Below are 19,607 nucleotides of genomic sequence, written 5' to 3'. Positions count from 1 at the left end.
TTTTCTTTCAAATGCCCCTATTTCTTAGGCTACGTGTCTTGCTTTGAGGTTCAGAAAATATGACCACTTTGGCGAAGGTTCCTCCAGTTGCAGGGCTGGTTTTCGAGGCTTTCACAGAGCTGGCATAGGATTGTTTGGAAATGGTGAGGGAAAGAATAGAAGAGGCTGGAGGATAAATTGCAGATATTTCAGGGAGAAGAAATAGCACAGATACTCTGAGGTTTATCCCCTTCCCGCAAGCCCTAAGTTGCGGTGAGTTTAGTCAAGAAGAAATTAAGCTGAAAAATGGAAAAGAATTTACAAAATGCAGATAAATACCTTTCTTTGTCCTTTTCATACCTCTGCTGTTATACCCCACTCCAAAGTCCTTATCAAAAATAAATAAGGAGCCATTGGTCTTTGCCATTTCTGATAATGGAGTGGGAAATATTCATATTATATAAGCATATTGCATGGAGCCTGGGACACAGTGGGCACTAAATAAATGGAGGCCATTATAAGAAACATTATACTGGTGAAGATCCATTTGAGCAACATGAGAAAACCGTAAGAATGACAGAACGGCTCCATCCCTTGAATATCTGTCATTTTTCTGTTTTATCTTGTGTGCCCTGAAAGGCGGTGCATGCCCGTTACATCTTCTTTGTGCCCTTCTGAATGGAATCTTATCTTCCTACTTATTAATATACCGTAATTAGTAGAGGTGCATTTGTATAGCTACTTCAGCAGAACACCTCAGTTGGATAAAGGTTTTGCATGATTTTGCTGGCTGTCTTGTTATTTCCCCATTAAATTGAAAGACAATATTGGTACGAAGGTATAATCATTACTTAATGTGGTCTTGAAGAGGAATTTAATGGTTTTCTTAAATTGGTTCCAAGTCTCTTTTTAGTCTTGAGTCAGATAGAGACTTGTGAAGAATTTCTCAAATCTTGAAAAAAAAATAGATGTTTATTCTCTCTAACTAACCCATTTTTCAAATTATAAAGAGAAGTATCACATTGGATATTTTAAAATCTCTTGGAAGTGAGAAATATGGATTGTTTTCCCCAAAATTATCACTTATTATCTTTACTACCCAAATTTCCATGGCCATTGCTGAACATTTGCATGAAGCAGTTCAAGAGAAATTTATCTAATAGCAGGAATACACAGTTATCTTTGCATATTTACCTAAGCCTCTGTTGTTTACCCTGTCTTCTTGTTTTTCTCAGAGATTGTATGAGAGACAACCAAATATAATACTGCAGAAACAATAGGCAGTGGAGCAGGGCAAGAGCAATTTTATTAAAGTTCAGTTTTCGTAGGCAATGGGGTTTGTTTGTTTGTTTGTTTTGCATTTCCACTGTTGCCCATCTAATATCTGTGGGCCTTTTATTTAAAGCGGAAGGGAAAGAGAAAGAAAGAGAGCAACAGAGACAGAGAGAGAATTGGACATAGTTTATTACAAAGAAATGATGTCCAAACCATCTTCCCAGAAATGAGAAGAGTTTCCTTAGGATCTCTGAGTCTACCTAGTTTTTGGAAACAAAATTATATTTACTTCTTGCTAAAGTTATGGCACGCAGGCTAGAACAATGGCCTTCCAAAATCCATCTGCATCGCCACTCTCCTGGGGGCACCGCTCTTCTTTTTCAATGCCATTAACAGCCCAACAGACCACAGGAACCTCACATTCTGCTATGGAGAATGATACTTGGCCACAGTCAGGCTCCCGTGACAATGACATTTTCTCTGAGAGTTCTGCACAGCTGTGTCACTGTTAACTTTTAATGAACATCCTTCCTTCCTTTGAAAAGTTTCAGTGAAATGAAACGGATGTACAATTTCTGCTTTCATCTCCACTTTATGTGGGATAATATACGGTAATTCTGTGAGCCGAAGTCGTCTGTGACATGCCGAATTTGGGGCGTTTCGAACCTAATAACATAGTTTTGCCCACAGTTACCCACAAACGTAAAACAAGACTTTTTTTTTTTTTTTTTTGAAAGGCCAGGCCTTAAAATATCCTATAACGTCCAATATACCAAAAAGTAAAAGAGACTCACTTCCAGCCCGAATTTGGGCCGCACTGTTCAGTTCAGGGGATTGCTGACTCAGTGGAACGCTCCCGTGGCAGGCGGGCCAATAGATCCCCAGACAATGAGCGCACACAGGCACCACCGGGTTATTTGGGAGCATTATTCTTTCTTGGTTTCCACAATAGCCGGGATCTGATAATTTAGCATTAAGCCTCTTTTCAACTATATGGAACTGTAATAAGGTGATTTAGCCAATGTGCTTGTCCATTGTCCTAAAGATTCTGTGATCTATTATGCGGTAATGGGTAAAAAGAAAAAAAAAAAAGGAAAGAAAAATGGGGGAGTGGGGGAGGTGGGACATCAACCAACTCATTATCCAAAACATGCAAAGCTGCTTTGAGAGAGAGCTGTTATTTATTGGCATTTTTTATGAATCAATATAGATATAGGAATCAACCGCAAAAGCCTCTGGGTACGTTCGCATAATGAAAGCCCAATTAATATCCCAAAGCACAGTGCACCGCCGGCAACGGGAGCTGCAAGGACAATCACGGGCTTCCGCAGCCAACGCTGACAGCTGCAGCGCCCGATAGAAAACAGCTTCAAAGGCCCGATCCCCACCCCGCCCCCGCCCAGCCTCCTCTCCACACTCCCTTCGCATCTCGCCCTCGCGGAGGCCAGGCCGGCAGGAACAGATGGGATACCAGAAGCAACCCATGGCTATCTGTGATGTCACCCAAGGAGGCATTTGGGGCTGCTGTCTGGGTGGCACAAAATGTCAGAAGAATATGGGAGGGGGAGGGGTGGGACAAGGGAGCATTTTTGAGGTGAAATCCAGCATGGCCAGGGAACTCAGTAGGTTGGAGGATGGACGGTGACGCGGTGGAAGAGGTCACGCTGGGTCCGGGCTCCTGTCGGCTTACATTTCAGTTTTATTTTGGTGTGGATTAAGGGATCTTTACATTTGTTGGGCTCACAAGAAAAGCATGTGGCTCCACATCCTGTCGGCCTTTTTGCTTTGGATCCATCCAGGACGCCAGGCCCGTGCCAGCCTGTGGGAGACGGTATTCTGGCACTCACCATCTCTTGCCTTTATTCCCCTTCTTAATCACTACTACCTTTTTCAAACGGGATCCAAGCTTTGTTTTTTAAGATGTGGCACCTCTCGATTTTTTATTTTTGTTTCTTTGCTGCCCCAGGATATGAACTGGTCTCTGACTAGACTGAAAAGCAGGGCTCTCAAATCAGACCACCCAAACTGCTAACCCCATGGCTGAGTAGCCGTGGGGGCGGCGCCTCTAGTGATGCCTAAAATCTGCCCGTCCGGGTCTCTCTCACAGAATGTATTGATATCTGGGCACCCAGAGGTCTGAGGAAGCCACCCAATACCAGTCTAGTCAAAGCAGAAAAGTAGAGCTCGATTAAATAGACCGTACAAAATTTTCAGTTCTTAAGGGGGTTGAGTGGGGCAGAGGAGGTTGTAAGGTGAAAATGTTCTCCTTTGCCTTGTAATAAATGTGACAGTAGTTATTCATATTCTTACAGCCCTTTAGAGTTTACAAAGATCTCCCATTTGATCTTCCCAGTAAATTTAAGATACTTTTAGGCAATAATTGCAATGATACTATTTTGCACAGAGGAGGAAGCTAAGACTCAGGGTGGTTCAGTGGCTTGCTGATGGTCAGAGTTAGGAAATGTCAGAGGCAAGGTTTCATTCTCAGCCTTCTACAGCCTCTGCCAAGACAAGGAAGCTATTTGAAGAAAGCCATGAAACAGTCAGTGACTTTTTTTTTTTTTTTTTTTGGCCAACTATTTTTCTACGAATATGTCCTGCCAAGTAGAGTGTCCATGTTACTCTTATGATGATACCTATCATGTTGCCTTTGTACTTATTTATTTGTCTGTTTCCCTTCCCCCTCCCCCCCCCCCCATTGCACTGGGAGATCTTTGAAGGCAGGGGCTTTCTTATTCATCCCTGAATCTCCAGTACCCAGCACAACACCTAGCATATCATATCAATCAGTAAATGCTATTGAAAGAGGATGGATGGATAGATGGATGGATGAATGGATGGATGGATAGATGATACGAGTCTTATTTTATCTATTTGTATAATTTAGCAATCAGCAGTTCAACCTCAAAACTCCCTTCCTTGGTCTTGAAGAAATGGAACATGTTGGATTTAACCATTTCTGTATTTGCTAGTTAGCCAAGAATCCTGTAACTGGCATTAATAAGAAATAAAAAGAAAAGATGACTGATTCTGATAAATGAAGAGGGAGAATTATACTATGAAAAAAAAAAACTGCTGGGGAAAAGAAGGCAGTCACTGGAGGCTTTTATTTTTATTTTATTTTATCATAGGTTCTTGGGACTCGTCCCTAGACAACTCAGGAAATCCCTCTCTGGTGTCTCTGCTAAGGGAGATGAATCTCCACATTTGAGTGCTTCAGTTACTTTTTGGATGGCATCCAAATTAGCATCACTTTAATAAATGTTTACTGGAGCACTGGATGTGCCCAACTTGGTGCTAAATGTGGAGAAGGTTACCAGGTGGAGCTGAAGTTGGCCTCAGCCCACAGGGAGTTGACAGACTAGGAGAGATCATGAAGAACGCCTGCAGTAATGTGCTCCAGTGCTCAAAAGCAAATCTAATTCAAACACTCAGAGGAGGTTGCTGTGACTTCCAATTTGAGTTGAAAGCAGGGTCAAAGAGGCTTAATGGACAAAGGAGAAGGGATGGATGTATAAGTAGGAGCCAGAGATTTTTTTTGGGGGGGGGGAAAGCAAACACCAGATGGTTAAATGCACTCTTTAGGACATATGCAGGGCTGTAGCAGTGCAGAGATGGTCCAGTGTGCTGGAGGTGTATGCAACACGTTTCTCATAAAATGACTAAAGTTAAAATCATTGGATAAGGAGATGGAATTGGAGGAAAGTTATTAGAAGGAGCATTGCCCGGCTCTGTGCAGAGAAAGTTTAATAATCCAGAAGTGTTGTCCAAGTCATTACTCAGAGTTCTATCCTGACATGCAGAATAATACTAGAAAAGTAAAGTGACAGGATAGACTCACCCAGCAAAGATAACAATAATAGAATTCTCAAGATTACTGATGCTTAAAAACACAAATAAATATGTAAGATGGTAGGATTTATTAGTTCTTTCTTAATGCTCCCCAAGTAATATGAGTATTCTACTTCTGGAATGAATTGGTAAGCTGCTCATGAATTAACTCTGCTTAAATCTGCTAAACAACAATAATTCCCAGGTATTAGCTTGTATTGTGTGCCAGGCACTGTGCTAAATGCCTTAAATTTGTCATTTAATTTAACCCTCACCCCCACCCCATGAGGTAACTATTAATATTTCTCATAATAACCTTTTAATTTTAGAATAATTTTAAACTTACAGAAAAGTGGTAAAGATAATATAGAGGTTTCCTGAATACTCCTCCACCCGGTTTCCCTTATTATTAACATCTTACATTAGTACGGTACATTTTTCACAATTAATGAACTAATATTGATACATAATTATTAACCTCAGTCCATACTTCATTTATATTTCCTTAGATTTTACCTAATGTCCTTTTTCTGCCCCAGGATCTCACAATGCATTTAGTCATCCTGTCTCCTTAGGTTCTCTTGGTTGTGACAGTTTCTCAGCCTTTTCTTGTTTTTGGTGACCCTGACAGTTTTGGAGAGCTCTGGTCAGGTTTTTTCGGTAGAATGTCCCTCGATTTGGATTTCTCTCATAATTATATTGGGTAATGGATCCTTGGGAGGAAGACCACAGAGGTAAAGTGCCATTGTCGTCACATCGTATCAAGAGTGCCTGCTCTCAACGTGATTCATCACTGATAATGTTAAGCTGCTTGAACTCCTGGCTGAAGTAGTGTTTGTCAGGTTTCTCCACTGAAAAGTTACTCTCCTCACCCCCTACCTCCTTTCCACAATAGTGTATTCTGGAAGAAAATCACTGTGCACAGCCCATGTTTGAGGGGGCAGTATCTACATGAATTATCTGGAATTTTCCCATATGGGTGACTTGTCTGTTCTCCCCCATGTATTCATTCAATCATTTATTTATATCACTGTGGACCTAAGGGTATTTATTTTATACTTTTGGTTATAATCCAATACCACATTATTTATTTTGTTGATTATGTTATCTCAGCTTTGGTCATTGGGAACTCTTTCACTTGGCTCTTATGTCCCTTTGGCATACACCCCCAACCACTGTTTTGTTTATTTTTGGAGCATTTTCTTACTTTCTGACACTGCAAGGTGCTCCACTTGGCTTCCAGGCTCATCTTATGTAGTACTTGCCCCAGCCTTGGAATTAGGCATTTCTCAGGAACCAGGAGTCCAGGTTCCTCTTCTTGGAGAATACTATTAGAAACCAAGATCTGGATGTTGGTTATGGAAGTAACTATATTTATTTTCTGTACTTTATACATGAGGAAACTGAAGTTTAGAGAGATTAGGTAACCTGACCAAGGTCATGCCTTAGAAAATTGTAAAACCTAGATTCAAACTCGGGTCTGTCTGATCTTGTAACTATGGCATTTCTTGCTTTTCTTTTTCCCCCTCTTGGGATATCAGTCTGCCTTCCAATGACAGTTAAGTAGTATTGGAAGTTTCCCTGGTCTGCTGACATATATTGTATTTCAGCATTCCCTTGCTTACTGTCCCTCAGATCAGATTTTGGTAGGGTGTATTCAAGACAATGACAATTTAGTTAGTGGTTGTAATCTAAAATAAGTATCCCCAGAGGTAGTGCCGAGGGTCTGAAAGCGATTTTTCCACTTTTGGGAAATCTAATGGAAATCATACGTTTAACCATGACACAACTGCCCAGGCTAAGGAGAATGTCACATTTCTTTGATTCTATATCAACTCAATGTGCCTGGCTACATGAGTTATTTCAAACCATTTGAAGCTCCGATTGGCTGACGATGACTTCATAGGAATTTCTGAAGTTGGAGAGGATAATAAAGAGTCTTTAGGGGTAGAAACGTTGGAAACGGCCACTTTCGTTACTGTTCTACTTGTGATCCAACTCTGATTGAAGTGGAGCCATTATGAGAGCTGTCTGTGCATGTGGCAGGGAAAGAGTAACTTTTTTGGATATAAATAGACATGTATTTGGTTTATGTTTTACCGTTTGCTGTAATGTTTTAATATTCAAAATTCTGGCCCAAGTTACTTTTAATTTCTGCTTCATTTTAGATGCCTACTTAAAATTTTTTAAGTGTACATATTGGATTTTTTTTTGTATTCTATTTTCTGAAGGAAACACCTATATCTTACTGTAGATAAGCATATGGATCTATTTAATATGTTCAAAAGCAATGCATATGAATGACTCAAAGCCTAAGTTTGTGGCGCTTGAATGACTTGCCTGCTGGGATGGTCTCAGAAAGGTGGTAGGAGAAAGGGGGAGAGATGAATGAACTAAATGGGAGAGGAGTAATATATGGTTCTAGAAAACAAAAGATGCATAAGCACCCGGAAAAGATAACTGGTTTTGATAGAAGGAAAATTCTCAGTGAATATTAACAGAGCCTGGCTTTTCATACAATTGTGTTCACTTGAAACCATATGAGGAAGCAGTGAAATTAAAATACTTAGAAAAAGAGAATATTGTTCAAAAGAAACTTTTGAGATCATCTAATTCAGCAGTTCTGAACATTAGAATAACTGGGGAAGCTTTTCAATAATACCGACGTCCAGGCCCCATCTTAAGAAACATCTTAAGTTTCTGACTTGGTTGATCTGTGATGCAGCCCTGACACGGGAAATGTTTTAAACTCCTCAGTAATTTTAATGTGTATACAGACTTAAAACCATTGATCTAAGGTTTTTTTGTTGTTGTTGTTGTTTTTTAATTTTGAGATATTTCAAATGCACAAAAAATATAGTGAAAATATATTAGAGACCTATGTATTTACTACCGAGATTTAACACATCACTTATAGCCACATTTGCTTCATTTGCTTTTGTTTCTTAAGAAATAGGATGGCACAGATATCCTTTAGTCCCTCACCCACCATCAAATCCCACTGCCTTCCCTCCTTTTCCAGAGGCATTCGCTACCCTGAAGGTGGTGATACCCCGCCCATGAATATTTTCATACCTTTACCTAACAGGTATGTGAGATGTACAGTTTTGTCTGTTTTAAAATTTTGCATGCATATATTATGATATATAGTATATGGATCTTTTTACAGTTTGCTTTCCTTACTCAACATTACGGTTTTGCAACTCACCCCTGTATTCAAGTTCATGAGTTTTAACTGCTATATCGTGTTCCCTTGTATAACAGAATTTATTTATTCATTCCCCTACTGATGGGCATTTAAGCTGTTGTTGCCACTTTTTTGTTGGTTTTTTTTTTTTTTTTTTGGTTTGGGTATAATAAAAACTCTGTGGTGGACATTTTTGTACACATCTCTTTGAGCGTACAGAGCAAGCTTCTCTAGGGCAGAGCTTTCCAACCAGTGCAGTACAGGAGTACCTTACAGTTGAGTAGCAGATCTGGGGTCCCTGAGCCCTCAGGGAAGCCAAGTGGGACCTGAGGGAAACACAGACCCCTGGATGGGTCACCCCCTGCTGTGGGCAGCCTCCTCAGGTTACCCCAGTGAGTTATATGAATATCATCATTCTCTATGTGTGCCATGATGCAAAAGAGGTTGGAAAACACTGCCCCCTAAAATGTACCTAGACATGAAAGTTCTGTGTTTTAGAATAAGCACTTTTTATTCTATAATTATTGCTAAGTTATTCTCCAAAATAATTGTACCAATCTACATGCCCACGTTGCCAGACTTGAAAAATTTTTGCCAGTCTCATAGATATGAAATGCTATCTTGTTTTAATTTGTATTTTCTTGATAAATCAGGCAGTCCTTTCACATGTTTATTGGCATATGTTTGTGGTTTGTGAATTGGCTGTTTCTATCCTTTGCTCGTTTTTCCATTGAATTGTTTCTTCTTCTTACTGATTTGCAGTGATTGTCTGTTTTCTGGATATTAGTATTGTGTCGGTTATATGCATTTGCAAACTATGGCTTACCTTTTATTTTTAAGATCATTCTTCATTAAAAGTTTCTGTTTTCTGATTTATGTTTCCAGTGAAAAAACTTGAGATTCATGGTTGCCTAGTAATAATATTTCAGTACTGAATGTTGTCACCATGTTCGCCATGCTGCTAAAGCAGTGTAGGCAGGTTGAAAAGAATACAGGTCTGAACCCAAGGCTACAGAGGTCTTCGAGATCTGTTTCTAACAGTTATTGGCAAAAACTGGTCTAAAAATAATTTTCTCATATTAATTAAATGGTTACCTAAGTAAGCTGAGACAAACAGTGATGAATAATTTAGTCGCCTAGTCCCAAATCTTATACCTGTTTAGTGACAAAGCTGCCAGAATCCCAAAGCGTGCTCTGTGGGATCCTACTCTTTAGAAAGTATTCTTTGATTAATCTCAGTTTTTCATTTCCTTCTTTTAAAAATTTCTAAACTTATTAGTCTGTGGAATCCCCCTTTTCTGTGGAACACCTAAATAACATCCCAAGCAACTATTATCCTATAGAACAGACTTTGAGAATCTCTACACTAGAAAACATTCATCTAAGGTCTCCAAGCCAGCCTTCCCCTGGGCTGGTACTTTGTCTAAACTGTCTAATAAATGTTTGAATATGGAAGCACCAACATCGGTTATACTGAACTCGACACACTGGTATGTAGCAAAGAGAAACAATAAGGCTCCTTTTGTTTCCTAATGGAATCTTGTGTTTTACTCTGTGAGGGTGCGTAATAAAACTATTTCCTTGTCCTTATGTATGCATCTCTTTAAAATATGAGGATTATTATGTGTATGGGGTTATGATTGTTCATTGAGTTCTGTAGGTATGGCTCTTTAGAAGGGTCTGTCACTTACCTGAAGACCTAGAATTCTAGGACAAAAGACAAAAACTAAGAAGTTGGACCTTTGCTAGAGGAAAAATGTCTCTTTGGACTTAGATTTCTTGAATCTAGAATCTAAGGAACTGGGTTATCCAGATATATGTTTCCAAGAAGTGGGTACTAAGACAATTGGGAGCTTGGACTTCCAAACTCTGTACAAGAAGGTATCCTTCTAAGTCAAGAGTAAGAGGCAGATTTTTACTATATATCTTTCTCTACATTTGAAATTTTGAACATGCCTATGTATTATCTATTCTATAACTTGATGAAGTTAATAATGAATGACTAGATTTCATCTTACGATTCAGCATGTGTTGATCAGGATCTTACTGTGTCTCTGACTGCAGTTAGGGATTATGGCAATCAAAAAAGTAGAAAATACCTGGGGGGAAGTGATTATTATAATACTGAGGAGGAAATACAGGATTCAAATTTATATATACAGAAGATTACAAATATATAAATTATGCATAGAAAAATGGCAAGAAGTATACATCATAATGTTAACTCTAGTGGTTTTTGAGCTGCTAAGAATATTGATTTTTTTTTTCTTTCTTCTAATTAAGAACTTTCTATGTTAGCATGTGCTACTCTTCAAATGGTTAAAAATTTTAAATTTTATTTTTAGATGTACCAGGAAAAGTGTTTTTATATAAGTATACCAGATGCTGGTATCATTTTAGTGTTAATATGTGTTTTGCAAAGGCCTCCAAGCCCACTTTTAATAACACTTTTTTTTTTTTTTAATTTAATTTATTTATTTATTTATTTTTGGCTTTGTTGGGTCTTCGTTTCTGTGCGAGGGCTTTCTCCAGTTGCGGCAAGTGGGGACCATTCTTCATCGCGGTGCGCAGGCCTCTCACTGTCGCGGCCTCTCTTGTTGCGGAGCACAGGCTCCAGATGCGCAGGCTCAGCAATTGTGGCTCACGGGCCCAGCTGCTCCGCGGCATGTGGGATCTTCCCAGACCAGTGCTCGAACCCGTGTCCCCTGCATTGGCAGGCAGATTCTCAACCACTGCGCCACCAGGGAAGCCCCAAGCCCACTTTTGTATAACAATTGTATCATGGATAATGACTGCCCATCAGTTATCATCATCATAATAGAGGAAAGCAGCTAAAAAGTAATAATATGCACAAGCTTCGGAAATAGAAAGACTGAAAGCTTAGGTCCGAAGTTTGGCACTTACTACTGGGTGACCTTGGGTAAGTTTCTGAAACCTCCCTGAACCTCAGTTTCCTCATCTGCTGAGTGAATAAAATAATGGCAGCTACCCCATAGGATTGTTGTGAGGATTAGGTGAGAATCCATCAAAGCCCCTAGCCCTTAGTGGGGCTAGCATATAGTAAGTCCTGAGGATTGTCAGCTCCTGCTGGGGGTATGAGCCCAAGACTTTCAGCTACATAGGAGAAAATAAATGCCTCATATGGGAGAAAGACAAATTAGCAGGCCTATGTACAATACTTGAAGAGGCCATTTACCTGAAAATCAAGGTGGAGAACTGGCTTTGGGGAGAGAAATCCCATGAAATACTTCTCAAGAAAAGAGTTAAAAATTTTTTTTCTACAGTAAAATGAAGGAAAAGGAGAAGATGGCAGGGTGAAAAATCAGTCAAATGACCTTGGACACCAGGTATAGGGGTCCCTGTGGGAAGGAGATAAGAGGAAGGGCTGTAAAGCTACGGGTCAGACACAACCAAAAAGGGTATTAAAGAGAGGGTTTGATACCAAGGCCTGAATAGAATTTCAGGAATATGAATGATGGTCTGGGACTACCACATCATAAATCAACGAGGTGACTCAGACGAGATCATCATAGACCAGAGGAACAAAATTCAAATGGATATTAATAACACCTGACCTTGGGTATTAACCTTCAGCACAGCTATTTGTAATGTAAAGTTCGTGGTTGGACAATCCTATCACCATCTTGTTCTTTTTTATTTATTTTATTTTATTTTTTGAGAGAAGGAGGTGGCAAGGGTTGGCTTTAGAAAGGGAAAAAAATAAAGGCAATTTATTTTTTATTTTTTTAAATTAATCTTTATTGGAGTAGTTGCTTTATAATGTGTTAGTTTCTACTGTACAGCAAAGTGAATCAGCTATACGTATACATATATCACCTCTTTTTTTGGATTTCCTTCCCATGTAGGTCACCGCAGAGCACTGAGTAGAGACCCCTGAGCTATACTGTAGGTTCTCATTAGGTATCTATTTTATACATAGTTTCAGTAGTGTATATATGTCAGTTCCAATCTCCCAATTCATCCCACGTTTGGGCTTTGAAGGCAAGAGGGTTTGGAAAGGTTCGGAAGTGCTGAGCTATCAAGTATCATGATGGTGTCAGGTTTGTTTTCTGCGAAATATTTGAACTAATTTTATCGGCAGCATTTCTCTCAAGCTATTTACCACCTGAATATTTGTCAAGGCCTTTGGAGGAGACAGCAGGACAAGCACATCTGAAATTCTTTCTATTTGGAGCGCAACTTGGGTGGGGAAGGCTCTCTGGTGACAAGGGTGGGGAGCTGACAGTAGATGTTGCTGTGAGAAAGACGGGATTTCAAGAGCTGTCATCAGGATTGCGACGTCTGGTTGCAGTCGATATTTTTCCAAATGCCAAGCACACGAGGATTTAAAAGAATGTGCAAAGAAGCATGTGGCGTGCTCCTCATGAAGCAAGAGTGGGCTAAGTGGCTCGCTCAGCATCATTCTCCCCCAACCAATCATGAGCTTGGGCACCCCGATCTCTTCCCTGCAAGGCCTTTGGCCACATGCCCTCCTATACAATTGTGAGGAGGTTGGATGAACCACGATGGTATTTAAAGCACTCTTCCATGGCGCTCTTGCAGTTGTAAGATTTCCCAAGAGGCAGTTGCCAAGATTATGTTCTTTCCCACTGGCTTTTAATTTGTAAATGTTAATGGGCTTTAGATATGGCAATATAGGTGGCTCTCCGCAAGGTGGCCATAGATGAGACGGTCTCATGGAAATCTTCAGAGTGTACTCTCTGCCATCACGAAAGATGCTTAAAAAAGGCATAAGATCAAATTCTCTTATTGTCAGCATGCTGCTTGCAGAAACTCTGATTTTAAAAGAAATCTGTGAGTCAGCTATGTTCTTATAGTGACTTGAAAATCACACAATTTTTGTTTAAAAGTAAACCACCCTTAAAAATGAAAAGGAAACAGATCAGTACTCACTGGACCATATTTCTCTTTATGTTTTTATCCACCCTAATCATGCACACCATGCTGGCAGCCTTCCCAGATTCTTAACACTGCCTTGACACTCTTTTCTCTTCTCCTGGTGTAACAGCCCTATTTGAATGATTAATTCTGGGATACCTCCTTCCTCTCAACCCTAGAAGGCAAACAGATCCACCCTTTCTTTGGCATCAAAAGAGTAATCAATGGTGTATTAGGATCCACTTCTATTTCAGTATCGGGTCCTTAATAAAAGGAGATTTACTTGAGAGTAACTCAATATCCATTTCATGAATAAAACTGTACACAGATAAACTAAGCCGTTAAACTTCGCATAGATGATAAATTACAGACATTTCTAAGTGAATTTGCTACCAAGTTCCTTTTTGTTAAGCTATTAGGAAGGGTTTCAAGGACGGAGTGAGCCTGTTACCTTTTGTTTTCAATTTTTATCATCTTACTCTTGCCTAATAATTCTCTTCTTAAGAGTTGCACTTTGTTTTATTGAGCCCAAGGCTAAGCTGATGTCTCTCCGTTGCTTCTTTCCAAGTTGTGCACTGTTCGGAAGCTTCCAGATGCCCAGCCCAAGAAACTCAGTATGCAAGACATCTAGTATCACCAGGGTTGCCCTGTCTGCAGAACCTTCTACTAGGTCTTCTTTTTTCTTGCTTGCTTTTTCTTTTCTGGACTTTCATTCCCTTTTTGATGCATTTCTCCAGTCTTGCAGCTGTAGTTCATTTATGCCAATTATTTTTGTTGTGGTGCAATATTCCACTAAAGGAATACATCACAACGTTTTTATCCCATCGAGAGACACTTAGGTTGGTTCCATCTGGGGGCTCTTACAAACAGTGCTGCTGTGAACTTTCTTGCACATGTAACCTGATACACTTACATAAGAGTTTCTTGAAGATTTAGACCTAGGAGTGGAATTGCTCTGCCATGGGGTGCGCCTGTCTTATTAGATAATACCAAAGTATTTTCCAAATGGGTTGTCCCAAGCAACTCCCTATCGAAGGGCTCCTGTGTGCCCAACTCTGTGGTGGCCCTGTGGCCAGCAAAATACAGCCCTGTCCCCCCCCCCCCCCCACAGTGCTTACTTACGTTCCAATGGGAAGAGTGGTTCTGTCAAGTCACCTTCCAGATAAACAGGAACCACATATGGAGGGATTTCCATCTCCTCTCTCTCTCTCTGGGATCACTCCTTGTCTGCCTGGTGTGGTCAACAATCTGGACAGAAGCTCCACATTCCCTGCTGTGCTCTCTGAAGTGGTGTTGTTATTCATCCACTTCTCAGGAAGCCTCTTCTTTGCATTGAAAAGAATTGCCTTCTGAAAAGTATCTCCCAGATTGTAACTCTTTTAGGAAGATAATTCAGACACTTCCTGGAGTAACTCTTAGGGGCCAGGTGCATTTGTCCCTGCCCTTAGAGAATGTAGATTATAATTATAATAAGGGAGACAAACTACATAGTCAGAAACAAACAACAGGAGCCTATTTTAACTGCCCTTGAAAAAAAGCAAATACTCAGGTTTTTTGCCTTTTTTCCAGCTAATGCAGATGTGAAAGGCCGGTGCTTTGTGCGAAACATCGTGGCACCACTATTTCACTGCCCTCTGTAAGTGGATTGAGCTGGGAGGGCTTAAGATGCTCCACACTTATTTATCTATTTATTCATTCAACAAATATTTATTGAGTGGTTGCTACATGTAAGCCACTATTTTGCTATCTTGACCTTTGGGAGCTTACATTCCAGTGGACCCACACTTCCACAGGGCTGTGTCACTGCCTGTCTCCTTGCCTGATGTCACCTTAACCATACTGAACCCCAAGTATATTACCAACCTTCCCTGAGCCCTGGATAAAATGTTTCCCCCCTGCACTTATATAACACCCCTTTTCCAGCAGTACTCACTTGCTGTTAGTCACAAAGTCCCACCAGCTGCCTGGATGTATTCACACCTTGTGTGTCTACAACTTCCCTAGATCTTCCAGACATTGGCCCAAAATCATGATAATTAATTACTATTTAAAGAGAGGTAACAGTTTAGAAAAATGTTTTTTACGTCCACGATGGTGTGCTTACTCACAAAGTTAGACGATACACAAATAGGTATTTTTATCTTTATCATTATTATATTATTCTCTATTTCACAGATGAGGAATCCAAGGCTCAGAGAGGGTAGGTAACTTGCCGAAGATCACACAGCTAGCAAGTAAAAAAGGTCAAAGTTTTGTTCTGCATGCTTCCCTCTCTAATTTGACCCCATCTCCCATCCCACTGACTACCCTAGTCCCAACCAGACCTGCTCCTTCTCCCATTTCCATGTCCGGTTCTAAACCAAGCTGGATATTTATTTTTAAACATGACTCTGGATCCTTGGGGACTTCCTACTGATGAAGCAGCCCTTCCTTAGGTTTCCCAGCAGTAGGATGTGAGCCCCTGGGCATGGCCTAAGATTCCGAGACATCCAGAAATGTAGCCGTCTTTCAGCCTTCCTTGGATGCCCATCCTGTGCTATTCACTAGAGTAGCCACGAGTTACACATGGCCGTTTAATTAAAACTAAAATTCAAGCAAAAATTCAATTCCTCAGTCACACTAGCCACATTTCAAGTGGCTACTGTGTGAGGCAGTGTAGATTATAGAGCATTTCCTTCGTTGTGGAATGTTCTGTTGGACGATGCTAGTTACAGCCATCTCCACGCCCCCATTGGCGCTGGTGTGACAACCACCTGCTCGTAAGTGGGTTTTAGTCATAAATACATGTTGGGATTGAGGGCTGAGGTCCATGGGGTTTAAAAAAAAAAAAAACAAAAAAAAAAAAACAAGAAGGAGAAGCTGCGGACCAGGAAAGGAATAAAAGAGAGGGGGAAGAGGGCAAAAGGCCAAGATGTGACACCCCCCTCCCTAGCCAAAAAGGGAACAGGAACATAAATTGACATAAACTGGATGTTGTGGGCTAGTCAGAGGTGGCCACAAACCACAAATGCAGTGAGACTTGCCCTGTTAGGGGGTGTTAAGCCACCCACTGCAGTTTGTACCCAAAATGGTTGAGAAGGGATTCACTCTGCAGATGCTCTGATAATCTAGAGCACAGGAAATCAGGTGACAACAGCGAGGAAAAGCCAGGGTCAGAGAACCTGGGCCCCAGTGCGGCAGAGATCTGGGCACAGATGAGGTGGGCTAGTGGCAGAATCCAGCTTCCCCCGACCTGGGTTTGAGTCACTGCTCTGCCCTTTCCTGGCTGTGTGGCTTTGTATGCCTTACTCAGATTCCTGCTCTGAGAAGCAGGGCTGGAAAAGCCTTCTTTGCAGCATAGTTGTGTGGATTAGAGGTTATGATGAAAAACACCAAGCCCTGCACAGAGGCCCGGAGATGGTACCCCTTCTACCACTGCTCTCGGCAATGACTCAGTGTTCTGGTACGAGGTTCTAGGCAGGGGTAGTCCAGGTGAGATGGCATTTCTCAGGCAGAACCCCCTCTAATCATCTCCCCTGTACAGTGAGAGAGAGAGTGTCTCAACTCTGGGAGGATTACTCTGCTTTCTTGTTTTCCGAATAGGTGAATTCAAGGTTGGCTCAAAGTGAGTGAAGACATTTCCCTTGCGTTCTGACCTGCCGGGGTGGACTTTTCTATTTACATCACCAGCTCATTGGGTCAAAATCTGGTGCAAGTATTAGGCAACAACTGGTCCCTGGTTTGTTTTTTGGTCCTTGTCTTTAGCCCGAAGCTTTCAATTCACCTTTTGTAACCCCTGTGCCACCTTAAGTCGTGCGGTTAAACTGTCTTTGCCCTGGCTGCTTCTTCCAGGTTTCCCCATGGTTAAAGACCCAGAAGCATTCTAGATCTAGGTGAAAGGGAGGGGTAGTTTTGTTTGTCTTTTTTGTGTGTGTGTTTGTTTGTTTGTTTGTTGTGGTGCTATGCGCCATTTAAAATTTTCCATCAGCCTGTGGCTCAGAGATGAGTCTAGTTACTGGATTGAGTCCCTTTTTTCCAATATATCTAGAAAATTGTACATTATTTGGATAAGAAGTAATGGCAGAAGCCAGAAATCTTCCTATATCCTGTCCTCAAAGGATCAAATGGTGCTTTTTTTCCCCTTAATTAAAAAAAAATCACCTAAGAAGGAGGAGAAGGGAATTTTATAATTTGAAACTTAATCAAGCTCTCAGGCAGCCCTCTCACCCAGAGTCAAAATGACGCCATACGACAGTGACATAAGGATTTTAAGATCCCTGGTTAAATGGGTCAGGTGATGTACAAAATATTATTCTCATTATCATTAAAATAACCAGTAAGTAGGGAATTTTCACCCGCATTCAGAACTTAACAGCACACCACAAATAGCCTTTTATGTCTCAGCTGGTAAAACCATAAAGAGGTTGTTATTCTACAAAACAGCTTTTCAAAGAAACCTAATTCAATTTTAAGAAAATGAACATGAAGGGAAAAATCCCTTTTCCTGCTCTTTCAATAGCTCCGTCCTCCCACTCCCACTCCTACTCTGAGTCAAAGTTCCTTTATCCTTCCCTAAAAGGCCTCAGGAGTTTTACAGGTTGTCTGAACAAACAATTGTCATTCGTTGTTTGATATGTGGCTTCTGCCAGAGGGAGATCCATTAAGGGATGCTTTGGGGGAAATAATATATGGAAAGTGACACCATCTTATGATGTTAAGATGTTACCATCTTACGTGATAGGTTGTCAGATCTCCTGAGCCCTCTTTTGGAAGTAATTCCATTAACAACAGATTAATACAGCTCTGCTGGTAAAGGACAAACGGCTACAGCGGTGTCTCTCCATCATTTCGAATAAATCTCCTCTTTTCTAGAGAAAACGCGCACATCCTTTTCTAATGCTATTGAAATGAAAAACATTTAATATCAAACCCAAATCAAATCAAGTGCGAAGTACAAAGTGCTGCTCTACCTTCAAACCACACTCTGATTTCCCTCTTCTGTGGGGCTAGGGGTAGGTGGGCATGATGGGTCCCTCCAATTAACAATCACTGTCCTGTACACACCTCATTTTTCTTCTTGAATGGCTATACCATGATCCACTGTTAGAAGATGATGACTGTTCACCTAAGTGAATCTCAGTCAATAGAATTTTATACAGTTGGAAGAATGAAGTGGTCTGGCAGGGGAAGGGAGGAAAATGGTGAAAATATAATGATAATATAAATGGGTACATTTACTGAGCCCTAAATATGAACCAGACATTGTGATAAGTCCCTCACAGGCATTACTTAATCGGATGTTTATAATTCCACTATGAGGCAGTTATTACTCCCTTTAGAAAGCTGAGGGAACTGAGGCAAAGAGCAGTTAAATAACTTCCCCAGATCATAAAGCTCATAAGTAGCTAAGCAGGGTCCCAAGTAGACAACCCCCCACTGTCGGGTAATTTAGGCTGCCTTTTTAATCTTTGCAGCTGATCCTAACTACTTAATTTGTCAATTAGTTATTACAATGGTGATTATTTAATTGTCATCCAAACTGGGACCATTTTGAGTATGAAAGTGGCCAAAAATTATGCCAGGACAACAAACATAAATGGGGGCTATCCTAGGGAAATCGAGGTGTGCAGTCAACTTAATTATTAAGAGCTTGGAACATTAGTTTCTGTAGGAAGTGTCACACATGGGAATTAGAATCCCAGGCCAATCCATTCTTCTCCTTTCTCTTAAGGTTTTCCTTCATGGGTGCCAGGACACTGTTGCCTTCACAATAAAATATTAAAGCAAAATGCTCCATGCTCCAAAAATACAAAATTACTTCCCTCATTAAAAACTGCTATTTTAACAGGGATTTTAAAAAATGTAGCAGGTATATATGCTGATTAAAAAATATTCTTCAATGATAGTAAAAAAAATTTTTAAGGTACAAAATAATGTACACAGTATATGATTATTTGGGTAAAACAAAAGGATTTTTATATATCTGCATTGTGTGTATATGTGTGTTGATATCTATGTATGCTTCTGCATGCAGAATACACCTTTAGATAATACTCACAAGAAATGTTTAGTAATTGTTACATCAGCAAGGAAAAGACTCCTGGAATCTGGGGTGAAAGGGAGACTTATTTACACAGTATATCTTTTTGTTCAGATTGAATTTTTTGCCACCAGTGTGTTTTATTTTTCAAGTGAGAAGAAAAACTAGTTAAATAAATACCTCCCATTCAGCGAAGTTGTATCATAGCCAGTAGGAAAGCAATCTGATTAAAGTAATTGGCACTGATTTTTGAATGACTAATAACTTTACCTCTTCTTTTAAAAAATTGGCATTTTTAGAAGGGGATGCCTGGGAACCAAAGTGAATCTTTAATCGGTAGAATTTTAAGCAGCGTAAAACAGGGGAGTGAAGAAATTCAAGGGAGGGTAATCAGTCGTGCAGGAAATAGTGTCTCCT

At 40.4% G+C, this 19,607-nt stretch overlaps 1 long non-coding RNA gene across 1 annotated transcript in view; it reads right to left on the bottom strand.

The window, feature by feature from the left end:
• The window catches only part of LOC309663686, an 88,913-nt gene extending 71,631 nt beyond the window's left edge, over positions 1-17,282 (bottom strand). Inside the window, exon 1 of the long non-coding RNA XR_014265406.1 lies at positions 10,822-17,282. This is a non-coding gene — a long non-coding RNA (uncharacterized lncRNA). The remainder of the gene's footprint in view (positions 1-10,821) is intronic.
• Between the last annotated feature and the right edge of the window lie 2,325 nt (positions 17,283-19,607).

This window comes from Balaenoptera physalus (genome assembly GCF_965194825.1).
Source record: "Balaenoptera physalus genome assembly, chromosome: 7".
Taxonomy (NCBI): Eukaryota; Metazoa; Chordata; class Mammalia; order Artiodactyla; family Balaenopteridae; genus Balaenoptera; species Balaenoptera physalus.
Note: the sequence above shows the minus strand (reverse complement) of the source record. Positions and strands in the feature narration are given on the sequence as shown.